Genomic DNA, 15,571 nt, shown 5'->3' on the forward strand with positions numbered 1-15,571 from the left:
CTAAATAAATACAAGACAAAAGAAAACAAGTCAGGAACGTGACACCTACTGTGAAGCATGGGGGTGGAAACATCATGCTTTGGGGCTGTTTTTCTGAAAAGGGACCAGGACGACTGATCCGTGTAAAGGAAAGAATGAATGGGGTCATGTATCGTGAGATTTTGAGTGAAAACCTCCTTCCATCAGCAAGGGCATTGAAGATGAAACGTGGCTGGGTCTTTCAGCATGACAATGATCCCATACACACCGCCCGGGCAACAAAGGAGTGGCTTCGTAAGAAGCATTTCAAGGTCCTGGAGTGGCCTAGCCAGTCTCCAGATCTCAACCCCATAGAAAATCTTTGGAGGGAGTTGAAAGTCCGTGTTGCCCAGCAACAGCCCCAAAACATCACTGCTCTAGAGGAGATCTGCATGGAGGAATGGGCCAAAATACCAGCAACAGTGTGTGAAAACCTTGTGAAGACTTACAGAAAACGTTTGACCTCTGTCATTGCCAACAAAGGGTATATAATAAAGTATTGAGATAAACTTTTGTTATTGACCAAATACTTATTTTCCACCATAATTTGCAAATAAATTCATAAAAAATCCTACAATGTGATTTTCTGGATTTTTCCCCCTCATTTTGTCTGTCATAGTTGAAGTGTACCTATGATGAAAATTACAGGCCTCTCTCATCTTTTTAAGTGGGAGAACTTGAACAATTGGTGGCTGACTAAATACTTATTTGCCCCACTGTATAAAAAAAATGAATAATAACTTTAGCCATCTAACTAAGATTTAGGGGACCACTGTATCAATCTAACATTACACACTTTGCTAGTAACAGTAATGGCAACAGTAATTACCATTTCTCTAAAGTAAATTTGACGACATCATAAAATAGCAAAGTTGTTTCCTACTAATTATTTGCCTACTTTAGCAACATCACTGTATTTAGATGACTCTCTAAGTTTGTGTAATTTAGACAAAACAGCAGAGGTGGGACCAAGTCATTGTTTTACAAGTCACAAGTAAGTCTCAAGTCTTAGCACTCAAGTCCCAAGTCAAGACAGACAAGTCCGAGTCAAGTCTCAAGTCAAGACCGTCAAGTATCAAGTCAAGTCCCAAGTCCTAAACTTTGAGTTTCAAGTCCTAAACAAGTCATAATGTGCTCTTCACTAAATGTAATATAATTTCATATTTTTCACAAGAGTAATAGTTAGTATATAACATTTACGCAAATCATAGTGATGGACTATCGAGGACCGCTATGGGGCGCAATAGGACGATGCAAGCTTGTACACAATCGCCCAACCTTAACACACACACACTCTCTGTGTGGTTACAGTATTACAGTAGGCTAACATATGTCAATGATTTTAAGAACAGCAGTAACATCAGGCAGGATTTATGCTTGCCAGTTGTAGCTCAATCTTGGGTGCAATGATCACGTTCCCGCACTGACTATAACTGACTATAATAATTTTGGGTATCATCTTTCCAAGGGCTCCATCTGAATTCACCCGCCAGCGTTCCTCTGCACTGCCACGCACAGCTTTTTCTCAGCTGGCACAATTTGATTGGCTTTTTTGAAACTGTAATCTGTTAAATGAAGAGTTGATGGGATGCACACTTTTTTTAATAGCATCATTTTTTATATTTGAGCTTGGGGAGGGTATCAAGTCAGGTCGAGTCAAAAGGCTCAAGTCCAAGTTAAATCACGAGTCATTGTTGTTAAAGTCAAAGTTGAGGTGCAAGTCATCATATTTGTGACTCGAGTCCAAGTCGTGGGACTCGAGTCCACACCTCTGCAAAACAGTCACATTAGCCACCGAGGTGCAACCCATGTCTAGGGCACAAATACATATTGGATCCAGCTATGGTGGTACTAGCTAACTCATGTCTGACTACAACAGTATACTAACTAGCAGCAACAAACTCAAACCAACCCAGGGCCATAGCAAAACATGCCAAAGTTGGTTGCTTAGTGTAACGGCATCACCGGCCTGAATCTAATCTAATCTGGAGCCAGTCAGTCAACATCTGTAAAGTATAGAATTACCTTCCAAAAGAGATTACGTTAAATCTCGAGCTATGCTTATAATTGAGGGATGGGAACAATCATTGACCATGTTTATCTGTTAGTGTCACGCGGGACTATGTTGGCGAAAGAACCAGACGCAGAGAGAGAGAGCCGCTTGATAAAAATATTCCTTATATTTTTTCTTAACAAAAACTGAATAAGCCCGAACATCCAGGACGCAGAGAGAACACTTGCCAAACACCCAAAATACACACACGTAACAAAAAACAATCCCGCACAAAACAAGGGTGGGTCAAACTCCTAATTATAGGGAAGCTCATTACGAAACAAAAAACAGGTGCAACTAATAAGACAAAACAAACAGACAAACGAAAAAGGGATCGGTGGCGGCTAGTAGGACGGTGACGACGACCGCCGAGCACCGCCCGAACAGGCAGGGGAGTCAACTTCGGCGGAAGTCGTGACAGTTAGACAAAGTGCACAGTATGGTGCCAGACTGATCTCCTGGTCATGAATGGATGCCGGAACCTACCAGAAGGAGTAAAGGTGTGTCCAGCAATGTGATTGCAATGGTTTAGTGACATCCAAAATTATTTTCACAGCTTGTCAAGCAAGAATAAAAGTGTGTTATGCGACACAAGCACCGTTGTGACACGTCCTCTGTTGTTGCCAGAGACTCCTTCAACTCCTATGAAAAGAACACGCCATCATGAGGCCTGTGATAGTGAACCGAGTTACTGCCCTGATGACACATCAACAATGATAGGTAATGTGTTGTATGTGAAATATAAAAAGTTGTATTAAAACTTCTTACGGCTGAGATCCCGTTAACGGGATCGACTTGACAACAGCCAGTGAAAGTGCAGGGTGCCAAATTCAAACAACAGAAATCTCATGATTAACATTCATTCAAGTATTTTACACCATTTTAAAGATAAACCTGCTGTTAATCCCATCACAGTGTCCGATTTCAAAAAGGCTTTACGATGAAAGCACACCATCTGATTATGTTAGGTCAGCGCCTAGTCACAGAAAAACACAGCCATTTTCCAGCCAAAGAGAGGAGTCACAAAAAGCAGAAATAGAGATAAAATGAATCATTAAAACCTGTCTAGGACTGGGGTGCCGCTAGCGGCACTCTTCCCACATTCCACTGAAAAGGCAGAGCGCACAATTTTTTTTTTTTTTTATATTTAACTTTCACACATTAACAAGTCCAATACAGCTAATGAATGACACAGATCGTGTGAATCCAGCCAACATGTCCGATTTTTAAAATGTTTTACAGGGAAGACACAATATGTAAATCTATTAGCTAAACACCTTAGCATAAGACACCATCTTTTCTTTGTCCAGCATTTTTTCTCTCCACCAGTAGCTATCACCAATTCGGCTAAACTAAGATATTGATAGCCACTAACCAAGAAAAAACCTCATCAGATGACAGTCTGATAACATATTTATGGTATAGGATAGGTTTTGTTAGAAAAATGTGCATATTTCAGGTAGATATCATAGTTTACAATTGCACACACCGTCACAAATGGACTAGAATAAATACATAAAGCAACGTGTATTACCTAATTACTAATCATCAAACATTTCGTAAAAATACACAGCATACACTAATCGAAAGACACAGATCCTGTGAATACAGACAATATTTCAGATTTTCTAAGTGTCTTACAGCGAAAACACAATAAATCGTTATATTAGCATACCACATGTGCAAACATTACCAGAGCATAGATTCTAGCCAAAGAGAGCGATAACGTCAACGTCGCCAAAAAATATTAATTTTTTCACTAACCTTCTCAGAATTCTTCAGATGACACTCCTGTAACATCATATTACAACATACATATACAGTTTGTTTGAAAATGTGCATATTTAGCCACCAAAATCATGGTTAGACAATGACAAAAGTTGCCCAGCTGGTCAGACAATGTCGTGCGCCATATTAGACAGTGATCTAGTCGTATACATAAATACTCATAAACGTGACTAAAAAATATAGGGTGGACAGCGATTGATAGACAATTTAATTCTTAATACAATCGCTGATTTACATTTTTTAAATTATCCTTACTTTTCAATACAGTTTGCGCCAAGCGAAGCTACGTCAAACAAAATGGCGTCATAAGCGATTAACATTTCTCGACAGAAACACGATTTATCATAATAAATTGTTCTTACTTTGAGCTGTTCTTCCATCAGAATCTTGGGCAAAGAATCCTTTCTTGGGTCTAATCGTCTTTTGGTCGAAAGCTGTCCTCTTGCCATGTGGAAATGCCCATTGCGTTCGGCATGAACTGGAAACGTGCCCAGAGATTCACAGTGTCTCAGAAATAAATGTCCCAAAATCGCACTAAACGGATATAAATTGCTATAAAACGGTTTAAATTAACTACCTTATGATGTTTTTAACTCCTATAACGAGTAAAAACATGACCGGAGAAATATTACTGGCTAGACTAATGCTTGGAAAAAGAGCAGGTCGGTGTCCACCGCGCGTCCGGCGCAGCTGGAAAAGAGTTCCTACCTACACGTTTTTTTGTTTTATAGTGGCTGTGATTGCGCAATCGACACCATTCAAAGCGTCATCACGTAAAGGCATCCAGGGGAAGACGTAAGCAGTGTCTGTATCCTCATAGCATTCACAGTGGCCTTTAAACTGACTCCAGATCAGGGGCCAAAATGTGTGAAATCTGACTCCATGTCAGGGAAATTGCTGTAAAATGAGTTCTGTTCCACTCAGAGACAAAATTTCAACGGCTATAGAAACTAGAGACTGTTTTCTATCCAATAATAATAATAATAATATGCATATTGTACGAGCAAGAATTTAGTAGGAAGCCGTTTAAAAATTACACGATTTCCAGAAATAGTGACAACAGCACCCCCTAGCCTAAAGAGGCTAACCTTTGATGTTCATCAGATGACACTCATAGGATTTCATGTTACACAATAGATGTATGTTTTGTTCAATAAAGTTCATATTTACATCCAAAACTCTTAGTTTATATTTGCGCGTTATGTTCAGTAATGTTTTGCCTCAAACATCCGGTGATTTTGCAGAGAGCCACGTCAATTTACAGAAATACTCATAATAAACCTTGATAAAAGATACAAGTGTTTTACATGTAACTTTAGATAAACTTCTCCTTAATGCAACCGCTGTGTCAGATTATTTTTTTTTACTTTACGGAAAAAGCACACCATGCAATAATCTGAGTTTGTCGCTCAGACACAAAAACAAGCCACACAGGTACCCGCCATGTTGTGGAGTCAACAGAAGTCAGAAATAGCATTATAAATATTCACTTACCTTTGATGATCTTCATCAGAATGCACTCCCAGGAATCCTAGTTCCACAATAAATGTTTGTTTTGTTCGATAACGTCTATAATTTATGTCCAAATACCTCCTTTTGTTCGCGCGTTTAGTTCAAAAATCCAAATTCATGACGTGCAGGCCAGACGAAAAGTCAACAAATTCCATTACAGTTCGTAGAAACATGTCAAACGATGTACAGAATCAATCTTTAGGATGTTTTTAACATAAATCTTCAATAATGTTTCAACCGGAGAATTCCTTTGTCTTTAGAAACGAAAAGGAACGCAGCTACCTCTCACGGGGGCGCGTCTGAGTGAGCTCGTGGCACTCTGCCAGACTCCTGACTCAAACAGCTCTCATTCCCTCATCCTTCACAGTAGAAGCCTGAAACAAGGTTCTAAAGACTGTTGACATCTAGTGGAAGCCTTAGGAAGTGCAATATGACCCCATAGACACTGTATATTGGATAGGCAAAACTACAAACCTCAGATTTCCCACTTCCTGGTTGGATTTTTTCTCAGGTTTTTGCCTGCCATATGAATTCTGTTATACTCACAGACATCATTCAAACAGTTTTAGAAACTTCAGAGTGTTTTCTATCCACATCTACTAATAATATGCATATCTTAGCTTCTGGGTCTGAGTAGCAGGCAGTTTACTCTGGGCACCTTATTCATCCAAGCTACTCAATACTGCCCCCAGCCATAAGAAGAAAAGAATATCCGTCTTGGTAAACTAGTAGGCTAATTCCCAAGCCAAGCAGATACAACTAGTAGAGTCATTTTGGTTGTGAAGTGCATAAGCAAAAAGCTTTGTCCTTTCTTTAGAACAAAATGCAATTTACCACTTGGCTGCCTATTATATCACCCTGACACAGGCCCTCCTAGTCAACACCACTTCATAAGATTGCCTGCTGCAGTTGTTCGAGAGATGTCCAGTTTGTAGCCGAACATGCAGCATAGAGAAGACCAGCAGGGGGGCCCTCATCAGCATCATGCAGATATGCTCTTGCTGTGAGCATTCCTATGAATGCAACAGTCAGACACATGTTGGCAAGTATCCGGCCAGCAACCTTCACCTGTCAGTGGCAACGGCTTTCACAGACTCATGATTTGTACAGAAGATAATCCATTTCATTACTTTGATGCATTTGAGAACCCAATTGTGAAACATAATTTATGTAAACAGACATTATTTGTTGCTTATTTTCTACTTTTTAGATGCATATAATATCCAATGTCTATTTAGCTATTTCTGAATGTGTTATTCAATGCGTTTCTATGGGCTATAGTAGTAAAGAACAAATTCAATATTTTATCAAATCATTTGTACACATTTTTGGGGATACCTAAAGGGGTTCTAAAATTCCAAATTAAATAGCTAAATGATTCATGTTATGACCGTCTTAAAACAATTCCCCCCTCCCCCAACGGGCTTAGACTTTTAGACGTTAACTGACAAACTGTATGGTCTAACTTAATTCTCTCTTTTAGAAATCCTAATCATCAAAATATCAATTTAAATTTTATCCACAGATCTTATCATACCCGCAGAGACCAGGACCAGATTCCCGAATGGCCACGTGCCGCTGGGCCCCGACCTACAAGCCCCCTGGAGGTCGTGGTCCCCTAGATAGCATATAAACATGTCATAAGTAATGGCAAAATGTGTAGAAAAGCAGGACATTTGCTTTAAAACTGCACAGTTTTCTCTCATCCTCATGGCAAAATGTGTAGAATAGCATGAGATCAGCTATAAAACAGCACATTCTTCACTAGAATTGCAGAAAACTATCTCTCAGCTGCATGACAAAATGTGTAGAATAGCATTATTATAAACCTGGTTTTAGCTGTCCCCCCCCCCCCCCAAAATGAAATATTGGGGGGGTTCAGGGGCCCCCTGGAGGTAGATGCCCCGGGGCCCCAAATGCGGTAGTCCGGCCCTGGCGCAGATGGTTCCAAATGAAAATACATCCAACCCCGAAATGCTCTCTATGCCCTAAGGGTGTTCCCGGGACCTTTATTCATATGGTCTGGGAGTGCCCTGAGGTATCCCAATTCTGGAGACTAGTCTCCAATATGCTCTCCACAATTCTCTAAACATATTCCATACTCAATGACACTCCAAATTGGATCTGTCTTTGCAGGAAAATCGATTATGTCTGGCTGGCCTCATGGCAGCCAAGAAAATGGCGAACAATAATGGCAAGAAGAAGTAATCAACATTTTAAAATGAATAGATTTGGCAGATAGTAAAAAAGAAATAAAAATACCTCCCTACATTATAATTGGAAGTTGATGTGTATACTTTAACATAGCCTATTAGCTAGAAAGGTAACTCCAAACACTTTTTCGCTAAGAGCAGCTGTTTAGCTGGTTAAACAAAGGTTAGCAATGTGTTGGCAAAAATGTATGCCCATGTCAAGAAAGCTTACCAGCAGCCAGCGGCACTTGCTACACTGGTTGCCTATTCACAGATGCTTTTTCAAAGCCTTTTTCAGATACTCCAGTACTTGTAATTGGCTCCAATGAGTGTAAGCTGGACAGTAAATTAGTTAATAGACCAATAAGAAAGAGAGTTCCAAACCAACAACAGATAGTTTTCAGTTTCCTCTCCCCACTCAAACCACTGCCAGACTGTCCTAGCTAAATTCTTCCTTGAGAAATTGCTCTTTGCTAAGAAGCTGCTTTGGTTTCTTTTTGACGATTGAAGCAATCACAGTAAGGTACTTAATTGTTAGTCAGAAATTATTTGATATTTAGATTTTTTTTAAACGGCTGCAATGGACCTTGAAGTTTACTTCAGTTGTTGCCTTAAAGGGCCAGTGTTTGATTTGGAGTGTGTCATGTTTGAGTGAGTACTTTCTTTTGGGAACTGTTAAACCTTATTAAAGGGTAATTGCACCCGCTGGACTCGTTTTTTTTTGGCCTGCTCCTCAAGAAATGCTGCCAATCATGACAGAAGCCAAACGTGAGTTGGCTTGGGGATGTGGTTAGATGTGGGTGTTTCTTGTGTGTGTCCTTGCCACCACCAAGACACATACATCTGTCAGAACCTTGCCCGCAGCTGCTTCCCCCCACTCTATCACAACAAACAAACCTCCTGCATGTTGAGTTTAATAACTACATGCGGATGTATGGTGAGATGCCGGAGGAAGCTTTGAATAGGTCAGAGTGATATGCAGTGCTTAATTTGAGCCGGATCTTGACGGAACAGCATCTCTCAGATTTGACTTTGTTTGTTCCGGCACCTATTTGTTCGGATCCGGTACTTCTTGCTGCATGATTAATAATTGTTTAACTGTTCACATTGTAGACTTTCTAATAAAAGTGATCAGCGTTAAATCAAGTTGAACCCTGTTATTACTCCCGACCCCCAGGAAGATCATCATGTAAAAGCGTGGTGATACTTCTGTGTAATCATCCTATCGTGCCACAATGATTCCAGACCTACTTTCTTGTTAGTACATAGAGGTTTTGGGGAGGGCCGGTGGGGAAAGTAACGGATCTTGACACAGGTCTTGGTAGGGGGATTCAGCTAGTGAAGAGGTCCCTACGTAATCACGTCACGTAGCCTAGGCTAGTTCTCTCCCTACTGAATTTGAATCGTAGGAAAGTCAAACAAAACATTTATAAGAAAAAGCAACAGATTTTGATGACATTTTTCCAGTTCAAAAATCCCGAGGAAGATGATGAATCGAACCCGGAACGAGCCAAAGAACTGTCAGTGCCGGAGGAGAGTAGTGAGGGGCAAACTGTTCCTGATGACGATGCTAATCCTGCCAGTTCAGCATCACCACTGGCACCCCCACTAGCTGGTAAGCCTACTAGCGAGGAGTCAGACTCAGCGGGAGAGGGAGACGGGGAGCTCGGAGCAGGTGCAATTTGCAGTACAAGAACAAGTAAACGTATAACCCTTGGCTTGTCATGCAGAATTCAAAGTTGGGCTTGGGTCTAGAAATGACTGGAGGGATTAAACTAGCAAAAGAGTGGGTGGAATGTACAGTAATTTACCATCCTATGCCTCAAAATAACAACAAAGAGCCCTCAGAAACAAATGGTTTTGAACATGCCCAAACCAAGGTGCATTTGGTGGCAGCAAGCCTTGTAGACGAGGCTAAAGAGGACACCCAGGTTATAGTTAACACTCAAAATTAAAAAATAGACAGCCAGAGTCTTGAGAACAGCCTTAGGAGAAGGCTAAACATCACAGGCACATGCCCGCTCATGGCTTTGAGCAAGAAATTGACTCTCATGAGTTAAATGGACTTGACATGGGGAGAGTCATTGTGGGAGGTATTAAAAACTAAGACAGGATTTTTTTTCTTTACAAACTTGTTCTGTACTGTGAAGGTAATTTGAATACGTGCTTCGTATGATCACATAGGCAGGAGGCCTATATATTCTCATGTATGTTCTGCTGTGACTTATTTTATTTTAAGTTATATTCCGATATTGTGATATTTGTTCTACTGCTACATTGATGTCTTGAAAATGATATGAAATTCGGGCCTTGTAAGCTCCACAGCTGAGTATGTGTGCATATGCATGTTGCCGCTGTTCTTCAGTGTCGTCTAAAAATGTTCCTGTACATTGATGTTTGGAAAATTAGACTATAAGAAATTGGGACTTGTGTAAGTCCCGCAGCTATACTAAAATATGTGGGCATACTGCAGTGACGTCTAAAATGCTTTGAATGAATCAGCACCTTGGAGAGTGCTGTCCGTTTCACCACCATATGTAACGAATGTGAAATGGCTAGCTAGTTAGCGGTGGTGCGCGCTAATAGCCTTTCAATCGGTGACGTAACTTGCTCTGAGACCTTGAAGTAGTGGTTCCCCTTGCTCTGCAAGGGCCGTGGCTTTTGTGGAGCGATGGGTAACGATGCTTCATGGGTGACTGTTGTTGATGTGTGCAGAGGGTCCCTGGTTCGCGCCCGGGTCGGGGCGAGGGGACGGACGTAAAGTTAAACTGTTACATTGGTGCCGTGACCCGGATCACTGGTTGCTGCGGAAAAGGAGGAGGTCAAAAGGGGGTGAGTGTAACAGATGTGAAATGGCTAGCTAGTTAGCGGTGGTGCGCGGTAATAGCCTTTCAATCGGTGACGTCACTTGCTCTGACACCTTGAAGTAGTGGTTCCCCTTGCTCTGCAAGGGCCGCGGCTTTTGTGGAGCGATGGGTAACGATGCTTCGTGGGTGACTGTTGTTGATATGTGCAGAGGGTCCCTGGTTCGCGCCCGGGTCGGGGCGAGGGGACGGACGTAAAGTTAAACTGTTACACATAGATAGTAGGCTACTTGGCTGTTTACTCTGTCTGCTGCACTGTTACGTTTTTCTCAATGTGTTCTCGTACCTCAGGGCCTCCGGACCCCCCCCCCCCCCCTATGTGTTCAGGGACCTTCTGATTTACAAATTAAGCACTGGTGATATGTGACCAGTTTCAGGAAGCTAGGCTTTTGTCGCACGTCACTACTTCACAGGAGAGGCATTTGAATGAAAACATGGCAAAAATGCATTTTGAACGTAAACATAGCAGAAATGCATTCTGGAACATGTGAACTTTTATGTAGCTCAATAACAAACTTGTATGCCATCTGTAAATACAAATGCAATTTTGAATTATTCCTTTCCTCCTTTCCTTTGTTTGCTGAAGCTCTAAGGCCCACCTGAACAAATAAAAGTTGTGTCTAGTAAAATTGTAATTCCAAGTGCCAAGTCTCTCTCCATTTAGAGACATCAAAGATGTCAGTCTGGACTCCATCACATCATCTTGCAAGTCTCCAAGTGCTGGCTCCATAGGCACATCTGTGAACACATACACAGTCGCTGTTCTATTACCAATAGCAGTTAGGATAGGTGATATCTGACAAACAAACATATACTATGTTGAAGTTTGAAAAGGTCAGATTAAACCTACCTAATCCTGGTCTCCCCATCTATGACCTTTGGTGAGCAGGCAAGCGCTGAGGCTGGAGGTAGGTCTTTGACTGCATCCCATTGATGGGCATGGCAGCGTAGATCAGCTCCTGGCCCCTGGTCAAACACAAACACACACACACACAGAGCACGGATTACATTATAAATGGTGGTTATGATTAGCATGGTGGAACCAACCTGATCGTTGCATTCCCCTTTCTATTTCACTTCAGATATCCTGATATGTGCGTGAAGAGAAAAGGTAAACACAGCGATCCGGGTGGTTCCACCAGGTTAGGTTATGAAGCTGAAATGAGATAAAACTCAATTTTTTTGACCTTTGACCAGGTCAAATGTCACCAACCTGATTCAAGTGTCCTCCCAATTCCATTTATTGCAATGCTCACAGTGAGGGCATGTCTGGTGATGCTGAGGGTCCCCTTGCTGGTCTTCTACATGTTGCATGTTCAGCTGCAAACTGGACATCTCTGGAACAATTGCACCAGGAAATCCTCATAAACAATATACTTCCTCATTGTATGACGTGGTGTTGACTGGGAGGGCCTGTGACAGGGTGATACAATAGACAGCCAGGTGGTCAATTGCATTTTGTTCTAAAGAAAAGAGAAAGCTTTTTGCTTATGCACTTCACAATCAAAATGACTCTACTAGTTGTATCTGCTTGGCAGGGGAATTAACCTACTTGTTTCTCAAACCTGGTATTTTTTTATACAACTGTTTACATAACACACATTACGGTTGTTGATGAAGCCGTCTGTGTCATCAGGGCAGTAACTCAGTTCAAGCTAATTCTAGGTCGTTGCTAGGTACAACAGCCACAAAGTCATAAAAAAATGTATATTTTTTTAATGTGATTTTAAATCAAAACCATAACCTTAACCACACTGCTAACCTTATGTCTAACCCTAACCTTAAATGAAGACCAAAAAGCACATTTTGGGTTTTTCTGGATTTTTATGATATAAACAATTGGGTCTTTGTGGTTGTGGTAACTAGTGGAAACCCTAATTTGATGCTTATCAGATTTAGACGGACTGTAACCCTGTATTGGATTAGATTCAGGCCGGGGATGCCGTTACGGTCTTTTTCTCCTAGTTCACTGTATTAGTCAGACTCAGACATGAGTTAGCTACCGCCATAGCTGCATCCATTATTTTGTTATAATCTAGACAATACAGAATACATTTATATGAGCTACGAACTAAATTGCAAATCTGACTTGTAGGCTAACGTTAGCTAGCTAATGTTAGCTAGCCTGCCTCGCTACCTTTATCAAATGATAACGTCACACAACCAGCAGTATCTAGACAATACACAAACTTGTATGAGTTATGACCTAACTAAGTTGTAATGAGGTATCTAGCTAGCTATACTAACATTAACTAAAACATTAGCTAGCCTGCCTCACAAAACCAGATAGCAACCTCTGTCCAGTGAAGTCCACAAAGCATATTGCATGTACAGTAACATACATGACCTACAGCATGGTCAAACAAGTAAAAATTTCCCACATTTTTGGACCACTAAACAACTAGTATTTTAGAACCACAGTTACCGCAAGTCGCAAAGACTTGTGTGTGTGTGTGTGTGTGTGTGTGTGTGTGTGTGGGTAGAAAAACATATTGACTCACCCTACTTGTAGAGAAACGCCAATGCCATCCTCCTTTCTTTCATGTTGGCGAAACTGTCTATCATACTGTCATACAGTACGCGCTTTTATTTTTTGTTGTCCTAGGCTACCTGGCTAAAATGCTAGCTTGCTAGCCTAACTTAACTAGTTAACATTAGCCTTCAACATATAGCTACATATTGAACTTCCATCCTCTCAGGCCAGGGGCACAACAATGTATGAATTAATGGTTGGATAAGAATCACCGCTATAATCATTGGCCAGTATGGAGAATGAAGTAAAACCGCAAGTCCAAATCCCTATCTCCATCCAGGAAAGAGCAAATCTTAGCTAGGGAGGACAACAACACAATCAGATGCAACAATTCAAGTTTTTCTCTCAATGACGTATGCTCTCAATTGGATTTGATAGGAGTGAAGCAAATTCAAGCTGGCTTCCCTTGACACTTTTTTTGCTGACCATTCACAGTTGAGCTCGCTCAGTTTAGCTCAACGCTGATTGGATAATTTTGTATACTTTTTTTTCAAGAGAGGCCAGATTCTCGCTGGCTTCCTTTAATGCAGACAGCATCAGATAAATGGCCTAGATATAGAGAGACAGAGTGGCGCTGTTTCGCTTACTCTGATGCTTTCTCCCATGAGATAAATTCAGCCTCTTGCGAATTGAAAGAAAATTATGAAATACAGAGATATGAGAGATAAATAATTGTATGTTTTTATATTTTTCTTGGTACATTTTGGGGGGAAGCCTGCATCCATGTATACACAACACTGACAGAGAGGTCAATATATTTCAGTATCTCTGGTTATACTCACCACCACGGGTCGTTGCCCACCAAGCTAGCGTTACTGGTGCAGATTTGGGGACCGACATACTCCAAGCACCTATTCCGCGTAGTAGCTAGGGTCCTTCGGCAGGGCATGCAAAGTATAGAACTTTGGCTGTAGAGGCATGATCAATCCGTCTAGGGCTTTTCAGTCTGCCGTCATTGTGTGCGATGAAACAATGGAGTCCCATTCAATGAATGGAAGCAAAGTGGGCGGAGGGGCGATTTGCACGTAGAGCTTGGCAAAAGGGGGTATGATTTGTTGGCATAATTGTAATCCAAACCCAACCTTTATTTACTCGCTGTGACGCACCTAGTTTCCAAATTCCATTTTACACGAGACTGACTTTATGACCAAAATTATCCTATTTACACTTTGTAGTCAATATTGATACTAGAATACAAATGTTTCTGACTCACATCGATGCCACAGAGGCTCTTTTCAAAGGGATTAGTTGTTTTTTAGGGGAAGTCGCTCTTTAAGAGTAATAATTTCCCTTTTGAGAACTGAATTGCTTCTCCTGACTCTTGGTTACCACTACCACACGTGACACACTCCTCCACCTACGGAATTGTTACACTTCCCAAAATAAAGCCTAGTTAACACCTAGTGTTTGGCATGTATATTGAGATACGCTATTCATCACAACAGGTATCTTTATGCAAGAAAACTCATCACATGTGGCTGTAGTTATAGCTCCCCCAAACTACTGTCACTCTCTACCTCCACCACATATTCCTCTCCCCCATCTCAGATCCAGATCCCCTGCGTGACTCAGCGACATGTCAGGATCCTCTGTTTGTCTTTTTCTCTCTCTGTAAATAACAGCTCCTTTCTCCTGTAAGTGGGTCATTTTGTGTTTTCCACACACGGCCCAGTAATTGCAATCTGTTCTGCTCCCGTGGCCCATGTATTCACTCGTCAGTCCCTCTTTTAACTTGCCTTGCGTTGTAGCCATCAATGGCTAATAGTCCAGAGAGAGAGAGAGAGAGAGAGAGAGAGAGAGAGAGATTTTCCATTATACAATGTTTATTTTTCACCATGCATTACCTTGGTTTAATGGAAATGTGACACAGCCATTTCAGGGAATAGCTGAGAACATTGTGCCTTAGTGGATAATCAAACCCTGGTCTCCCAATTAAACCTGAACACCATCCAATTTAACACAAATTAGACTGAAGCAGTGTCACATATAGTTGAATTGACTCCTTATTTGAACCAAGATGCAATACAGAGCGCCCCATCCCTCTGTCATTGCCTTACCATTATGTTTATTTTTCAATATCCAGGGTCCACGTGTAAATACTCAACCCTACTCCTTATTCGAGACAAAATGGATGCCCATTACAGAGCGCTGCTCTCTGCTAAAGGTACAGTACTCACAGTTTCACCCTCACTACGGCACGCACAGTGCATAACATAACAGCTGGTCTCCACAAACACACGGTCTTGTTCTATTATGTTTTGCAGCTTGTGTGGACTGCTCCCCGCCCAGATCTCTCCTCACCAGTATCAAATGTAAGTGCTTTTGAAATAACCTCGCGGCTGATGTGCCATCTTACATACACATATATACAGTAAATATACATATATACAGTAAATATACATACTGAATCTAAGTAGGTAGGACTGCAGAGGAGTCAAACAGATGGCAACGTCACACCGGATTCAAGAGATCAACTTTAGAATTCTCTAAAGTGTATATCTCCTTTCTCTGCTTCCTCGCCAGAAGTAATTTAGAACCAGCGGAGGAGACATTCTGTCCGATTAGTGTCGTTCTGGTGTGGTGTTCACAACCCTGTCACTAATGCAGCGGT

General features: G+C 41.3%; 1 long non-coding RNA gene across 1 annotated transcript; it reads right to left on the bottom strand.

Moving 5' to 3' along the window:
• Nucleotides 1–10,955: 10,955 nt before the first annotated feature.
• Nucleotides 10,956–15,570, bottom strand: LOC129825710 (uncharacterized). Its single transcript, XR_008754922.1, has 5 exons — nucleotides 15,365–15,570; nucleotides 13,743–14,718; nucleotides 11,641–11,840; nucleotides 11,278–11,393; nucleotides 10,956–11,165 (listed from the first exon to the last, which is right to left on the bottom strand). It is a non-coding gene; the product is annotated as an uncharacterized LOC129825710 (long non-coding RNA).
• Nucleotide 15,571: the final 1 nt, after the last annotated feature.

The sequence above is a fragment of the Salvelinus fontinalis genome, chromosome 27, assembly GCF_029448725.1.
Source record: "Salvelinus fontinalis isolate EN_2023a chromosome 27, ASM2944872v1, whole genome shotgun sequence".
NCBI classification, from domain to species: domain Eukaryota; kingdom Metazoa; phylum Chordata; class Actinopteri; order Salmoniformes; family Salmonidae; genus Salvelinus; species Salvelinus fontinalis.